This window comes from Kogia breviceps, chromosome 1 (assembly GCF_026419965.1).
Source record: "Kogia breviceps isolate mKogBre1 chromosome 1, mKogBre1 haplotype 1, whole genome shotgun sequence".
In the NCBI taxonomy this organism is placed as follows: Eukaryota; Metazoa; Chordata; class Mammalia; order Artiodactyla; family Physeteridae; genus Kogia; species Kogia breviceps.
Genome location: NC_081310.1, coordinates 156,297,714 through 156,305,785, shown reverse-complemented (window position 1 = coordinate 156,305,785; position 8,072 = coordinate 156,297,714).

The following is an 8,072-nucleotide window of genomic DNA, read 5'->3' as shown; positions in this document are numbered from 1 at the left end:
ATATAATAGCATCAAAACTATCAAATACTTAGGTATAAATTTGACAAAAGAGGTATAAGACTTGTACAGTGAAAACTATAAAATTTCTCTCTGCTGAGAGAAATTAAAGAAGACCTAAAAAAGGGAGAGATATGCCATTCATGGATCAAAAGACTCAATGTTGTTAAGATGTCAATTCCCTCAAATTCATCTATAGATTCAATACCAATCAAAATCCTAGTAATTTTTTATTACTTTTTTTATACAGCAAGTTCTTATTAGTCATCAATTTTATACACATCAGTGTATACATGTCAATCCTAATCACACAATTCAGCACACCACCATCCCCACCCTCCCAGGGTTATCCCCCTTTGGTGTCCATACGTTTGTTCTCTTCATCTGTGTCTCAACTTCTGCCCTGAAAACTGGTTCATCTGTACCATTTTCCTAGGTTCCACATACATGCGTTAATATATGATATTTGTTTTTCTCTTTCTGACTTACTTCACTCTGTATGACAGTCTCTAGATCCATCCACATCTCAACAAATGACTCAATTTCGTTCCTTTTTACAGCTGAGTAATATTCCATTGTATATATGTACCACATCTTCTTTATACATTCATCTGTCGATGGGCATTTAGGTTGCTTCCATGACCCAGTCATTGTAAATAGTGCTGCAGTGAACGTTGGGGTGCATGTGTCTCTTTGAATTATGGCTTTCTCTGGGTATATGCCTAGTAGTGGGATTGCTGGATCATATGATAATTCTATTTTTAGTTTTTTAAAGAACCTCCATACTGTTCTCCATAGTGGCTGTATCAATTTACATTCCCACCAACAGAGCAGGAGGATTCCCTTTTCTCCAAACCCTCTCCAGCATTTGTTGTTTGTAGCTTTTCTGATGATGCCCATTCTAACTGGTGTGAGGTGATACCTCATTGTAGTTTTCATTTGCATTTCTCTAATAAATAGTGATGTTGAGCAGCTTTTCATGTGCTTCTTGGCCATCTGTATGTCTTCTTTGGAGAAATGTCTATTTAGGTCTTCTGCCCATTTTTGGATTGGGTTGTTTGTTTCTTTAATATTGAGCTGCATGAACTGTTTATATATTTTGGAGATTAATCCTTTGTCCATTGATTCGTTTGCAGATATTTTCTCCCATTCTGAGGGTTGTCTTTTCATCTTGTTTATGGTTTCCTTTGCTATGCAAAAGCTTTTAAGTTTCATTAGGTCCCATTTGTTTATTTTTGTTTTAATTTCCATTACTCTAGGAGGTGGATCAAAAAAGATCTTGCTGTGGTTTATGTCAAATAGTGTTTTTCCTATGTTTTCCTCTAAGAGTTGTATAGTGTCCAGTCTTACATTTAGGTCTCAAATCCATTTTGAGTTTATTTTTGTGTATGGTGTTATAGAGAGTGTTCTAATTTCATTCTTTTACAAGTAGCTGTCCAGTTTTCCCAGCACCACTTATTTAAGAGGCTGTCTTTTCTCCATTGTATATCTTTGCCTCCTTTGTCATAGATTAGTTGACCATGGGTTTATCTCTGGGCTTTTTATCCTGTTCCACTGATCTGTATTTCTGTTTTTGTGCAAGTACCATATTGTCTTGATTACTGTAGCTCTGTAGTATAGTCTGAAGTCAGGGAGTCTGATTCCTCCAGCTCCGTTTTTTTCCCTCAAGACTGCTTTGGCTATTTGGGGTCTTTTGTGTCTCCATACACATTTTAAGATTTTTTGTTCTAGTTCTGTAAAAAATGACATTGGTAGTTTGATAGGGATTGCATTGAATCTGTAGATTGCTTTGGGTAGTATAGTCATTTCCACAATATTGATTCATCCAATCCAAGAACATGGTATATCTCTCCATCTGTTGGTATCATCTTTAATTTCTTTCATCAGTGTCTTATAGTTTTCTGCATACAGGTCTTTTGTCTCCCTAGGTAGGTTTATTCCTAGGTATTTTATTCTTTTTGTTGCAGTGGTAAATGGGAGTGTTTCCTTGATTTCTCTTTCAGATTTTTCATCATTAGTGTATAGGAATGCAAGAGATTTCTGTGCATTAATTTTGTATCCTGCAACTTTACCAGATTCATTGATTAGCTCTAGTAGGTTTCTGGTGGCATTTTTAGGGTTCTCTATGTATATAGTATCATGTCATCTGCAAACAGTGACAGTTTTACTTCTTCTTTTCCAATTTGTATTCCTTTTATTTCTTTTTCTTCTCTGATTTTCGTGGCTAGGACTTCCAAGACTATGTTGAATAATAGTGGTGAGAGTGGACATCTTTGTCTTGTTCCTGATCTTAGAGGAAATGCTTTCAGTTTTTCACTGCTGGGAATGATGTTTGCTGTGGGTTTGTCATATATGGCCTATAGAATTTCTGGAGAGTTTTTATCATAAATGTATGTTGATTTTTGTCAAAAGCTTTTTCTGCATCTATTGAGATGATCATATGGTTTTTATTCTTCGTTAATATGGTGTATCACATTGATTGATTTGCATATATTGAAGAATCCTTGCATCCCTGGGATAAATCCACCTTGATCATGGTGTATGAATCTTTTAATGTGTTATTGGATTCTGTTTGCTACTATTTTGTTGAGGATTTTTGCATCTATGTTCATCAGTGATGTTGGTCTGTAATTTTCTTTTTTTGTAGTATCTTTGTCTGGTTTTGGTATCAGGGTGACAGTGGCCTCATAGAATGAGTTTGGGAGTGTTCCTTCCTCTGCAATTTTTTGGAAGAGTTTGAGAAGGATGGGTGTTAGCTCTTCTCTAAATGTTTGATAGAATTCACCTGTGAAGCCATCTGGTCCTGGACTTTTGTTTGTTGGAAGATTTTAAATCACAGGTTCAATTTCTCTAAATGTTTGATAGAATTCACCTGTGAAGCCATCTGGTCCTGGACTTTTGTTTGCTGGAAGATTTTAAATCACAGGTTCAATTTCTCTAAATGTTTGATAGAATTCACCTGTGAAGCCATCTGGTCCTGGACTTCTGTTTGTTGAAAGATTTTTAAGCACAGGTTCAATTTCATTACTTGTAATTTGTCTGCTCATATTTTCTATTTCTTCCTGGTTCAGTTTTGGAAGGTTATACCTTTCTAAGAATTTGTCCATTTCTTCCAGGTTGTCCATCTTATTGGCATAGAATTGCTTGTAGTAGTCTCTTAGGATGCTTTGTATTTCTGTGCTGTCTGTTGTAACTTCTCTTTTTTCATTTCTAATTTTATTGATTTGAGTCCTCTCCCTCTTTTTCTTGATGAGTCTGGCTAATGGTTTACCAATTTTGTTTATCTTCTCAAAGAACCAGCTTTTAGTGTTTTTGATCTTTGCTATTGTTTTCTTTGTTTCTATTTCATTGATTTCTGCTCTGATCTTTATGATTTCTTTCCTTCTGCTAACTTTGGGTTTTCTTTGTTCTTCTCTCTCTACTTCCTTTAGTTGTAAGGTTAGATTGTTTATTTGAGATATTTCTTGTTTCTTGAGGTAGGCTTGTATAGCTATAAACTTCCCTCTTAGAACTGCTTTTGCTGCATCCCATAGGCTTTGGATCATCGTGTTTTCATTGTCATTTGTTTCTAGGTGTTTTTTGATTTCCTCTTTGATTTCTTCAGTGATCTCTTGGTTATTTAGTAACATATTGTTTAGCCTCCATGTGTTTGTGTTTTTTACGTTTTTTCCCCTGTAATTCATTTCTAATGTCATAGCATTGTGGTCAGAAAAGATGCTTGATATGATTTCAATTTTCTTAAATTTACTGAGGCTTGATTTGTGACCCATGATGTGATCTATCCTGGAGAATGTTCCGTGTGCACTTGAGAAGAAAGTGTAATCTGCTGTTTTTGGATGGTATGTCCTATAAATATCAATTAAATCTATCTGGTCTATTGTGTCATTTAAAGCTTCTGTTTCCTTATTTATTTTCATTTTGGCTGATCTGTCCATTGGTGTAAGTGAGGTGTTAAAGTCCCCCACTATTATTGTGTTACTGTCAATTTCCTCTTTTATAGCTCTTAGCAGTTGCCTTATGTATTGAGGTGCTCCTATGTTGGGTGCATATATATTTATAATTGTTATATGTTCTTCTTGGATTGATCCCTTGATCATTATGTAGTGTCCTTCCTTATCTCATGTAACATTCTTTATTTTAAAGTCTATTTTATCTGATATGAGTATAGTTACTCCAGCTTTCTTTTGATTTCCATTTGCATGGAATATCTTTTTTACATCCCCTCACTTTCAGTCTGTATGTGTCCTTAGGTCTGAAGTGGGTCTCTTGTAAACAGCATATATATGGGTCTTGTTTTTGTATCCATTCAGCAAGCCTGTGTCTTTTGGTTGGAGCATTTAATCCATTCACATTTAAGGTAATTATCGATATGTATGTTCCTGTGACCATTTTCTTAATTGTTATTGGTTTGTTTTTGTAGGTCGTTTTCTTCTGTTTCCCACTTAGAGAAGTTCCTTTAGCCTTTGTTGTAGAGCTGGTTTAGTGGTGCTCAATTCCCTCAGCTTTTGCTTGTCTGTGAAGCTTTTGATTTCTCCATCAAATCTGAATGAAATCCTTGCCAGGTAGAGTAATCTTGGTTGTAGGTTCTTCCCTTTCATCACTTTAAGTATATCATGCCACTCCCTTCTGGTTTGTAGAGTTTCTGCTGAGAAATCAGCTGTTAACCTTTTGGGAGTTCACTTGTATGTTATTTGTCATTTTTCCCTTGCTGCTTTCAATAATTTTTCTTTGTCTTTAATTTTTGCCAATTTGATTACTATGTTTCTCAGTGTGTTTCTCCTTGGGTTTATCCTGTATGGGACTCTCTGCGCTTCCTGGACTTGGGTGGCTATTTCCTTTCCCATGTTATGGAGGTTTTCGACTATAATCTCTTCAAATATTTTCTTGGGTCCTTTCTCTCTCTCTTCTCCTTCTAGGACCCCTATAATGCGACTGTTGTTGCATTTAATGTTGTCCCGGAGGTCTCTTAGGCTGTCTTCATTTCTTTTCATTCTTTTTTCTTTATTTTGTTCTGCAGATGTGAATTTCACCATTCTGTCTTCCAGGTCACTTATCTGTTCTTCTGCCTCAGTTATTTTGCTATTTATTCCTTCTAGTGTAGTTTTCATTTCAGTTATTGTATTGTTCATCTCTGTTTGTTATTCTTCTAGGTCTGTGTTAAACATTTCTTGCATCTTCTCGATCTTTGCCTCCATTCTTTTTCCAAGGTCCTGGATCATCTTCACTATCATTATTCTGAATTCTTTTTCTGGAAGGTTGCCTATCTCCACTTCATTTAGTTGTTTTCCTGGGGTTTTATCTTGTTCCTTCATCTGGTACATAGCCCTCTGCCTTTTCATCTTGTCTGTCTTTCTGTGAATGTGGTTTCTGTTCCACAGGCTGCAGGATTGTAGTTCTTCTTGCTTCTGCTGTCTTCCCTCTGGTGGATGAGGTTATCTAAGAGGCTTGTGCAAGTTTCCTGATGCGAGGGACTGGTGGTGGGTAGAGCTGACTGTTGCTCTGATGGGCAGAGCTCAGTAAAACTTTAATCCGCTTGTCTGCTGATGGGTGGGGCTGGGTTCCCTCCGTGTTGTTTGGCCTGAAGCAAACCAACACTGGAGCCTACCTGGGCTCTTTGGTGGGGCTAATGGCAGACTCTGGGACGTCTCACACCAAGGAGTACTTCCCAGAACTTCTGCTGCCAGTGTCCTTGTCCCCACGGTGAGCCACAGCCACCCCCTGCTGCTGCAGCAGACCCCCCAACACTAGCAGGTAGGTCTGTTCTGTCTCTATGGGGTCACTCCTTCCCCTGGGTCCTGATGTGCACACTACTTTGTGTGTGCCCTCCAAGAGTGGAATCTCCATTTCCCCCAGTCCTGTCGAAGTCCTGCAGTCAAATCCCACTAGCTTTCGAAGTCTGATTCTCTAGGAATTCTTCTTTCCGTTGCCGGACCCCCAGGTTCGGAGGCCTGATGTGGGGCTCAGAACCTTTACTCCATTGGTGCACTTCTGTGGTGTAAGTCTTTTCCAGTCCCTGAGTCACCCACCCAGCAGTTATGGGATGTGATTTTACTGTGATTGCGTCCCTCCTACTGTCTCATTGTGGCTTCTCGTTTGTCTTTGGAAGTGGGGTATCTTTTTTGGTGAGTTCCAGTGTCTTCCTGTCGATGATTGTTCAGCAGCTAGTTGTGATTCTGGTGTTTTCACAAGAGGGAGTGAGAGCACGTCCTGCTACTCCACCATCTTGGTTCGGGCCCTTGACATTGTGGCTTTATTACCAATAACCTTTTGATTTGTTCACACATTTGCTTTTTATCTTAGTAGAGAAATTTCTAAAAATTATTAGAAATAGCCAAATTTTAGTATTTTTCCATTCTTATGTAACAATCTACCTTGATTTTGCTCATCCAGAACAATAATCCATAACTTATTTGACTCAGCCCTGTGGAATCAGTCATTTTCTCAACATTCAGTTCAACTTTTTACCCACTTGCCAATGCCTCTTTCCTACACTCCTTCTTGCTCTCATCCTGTCTTCCTAAAAACTTACTCCTACGTATTTTATTAACAAGGAGGCATAATTGATTAAAAGCAACTTAATGTTTTCCTTTCTGAAGTTATTTGCATTTTAACGCTTATATTAACAAGATGGAACTCTAATGGTGGAATTGTAGGCATCCATCAGAGGGTTGGAGAAGACCCCTATAAGCAAATCCTATAAACTGTTGCTTATTCTTCTTATTTTAAGGATTTGGGGATAAGTATTACACGCTCTGTTTATTCATCAGTTAAGCTGCAAATATGCTTGATACACCTCAAGTCCTTCATATGAGTCAAGGTGGCAAAACAGAGAGTTAGCAATTTCAGGCAGAGATTACCTGTTGTTGTAATGCTGGGATGCCTAGCATAGTGCCAAGCATACAACGAATGCACAACTATCTGTTGTTTAATTGGTCAACCAAGAGTGATTCAGGCTGTGGTCATTGATCCCTAGATTGCTGACTTTATTTGCTTTTACTGCCAATCCCTGCAATTCTGTTACAGATTATATGCAGGAGATGGTTGTGAGCTCTGTCATGGTTCCTTCATATATAGAAGAACGAATGGTCTTACAAAATCAGGAACATGCCTAATCAGGCATGATCATTTATTAACTCCATTTCCAGCTCCTCTCCCCACCCTGGAGGATGGGGGTGGTGGTGGCAGGGGCTGAAATCATGGCTTGGTCTTTCTGGTGACCAGCCCCCATTCAAGAGCAATCCAGGTGCCCACCCAGAGTCACCTCATTAGAACAAAAGACACCCCATTACCTAGGAAATTCCAAGAGATTTAGGATTTCAGTGTCAGGAACCAGGAGTATCTATCTATCAGCTATCATCTATCTATCTATCTATCTATCTATCTATCTAATCTCTATCTATAGTTAGATATACATTTATATTTATATTTATTTATTTATTTTTATTATCTTACAGTGCCCCATTTTTTTTTTCTTTATCATTCCCTTGGATCTTCCCCCTAGGGAAACCCATGGGGAGGAGTATGATGGGAAGAGAAGGATTCAGCTATTTCTGGGTTCCTTGGCTCAACTATCTTCAAACCATCTGTCACCGGCAGTTCAGGCTGCTATAATAAATTACCACAGATTGCGTGGCTTATACAACAATTTATTTTGCATGGTACTGGAGGCTGGGAAGTCCAAGATCAAGGTGCTGGAGGATCTGATGAGAGCCCTCTTCCTGGTCTGCAGATGGGCATCTTGTATCCTCACAAAGAGGGCTAGCTGTTTCATTTCTCTTCTTAGGACACCACTCCTATCACGAGGGTTCCACCCTCATGGCCTAATTACCTCCCAAAAGGTCCACCTCCCAATTCCATAACACTGTCAACATATGAATTTCAGGTCACAAACACTCAGCCCATAGCTTCAAAATACCACCTCCTAGAACTCAACAAAGCCTCCCAATCTTTCACAACCTGCAATGACTACAGCGATCCTATAGGATGAAACCTGTAGGCCATCTTAACACCAGGACATAGCTAGAAAACATATTTTTGAAACACATCTACATTTAACTTGTGTACTGTGTGTATGT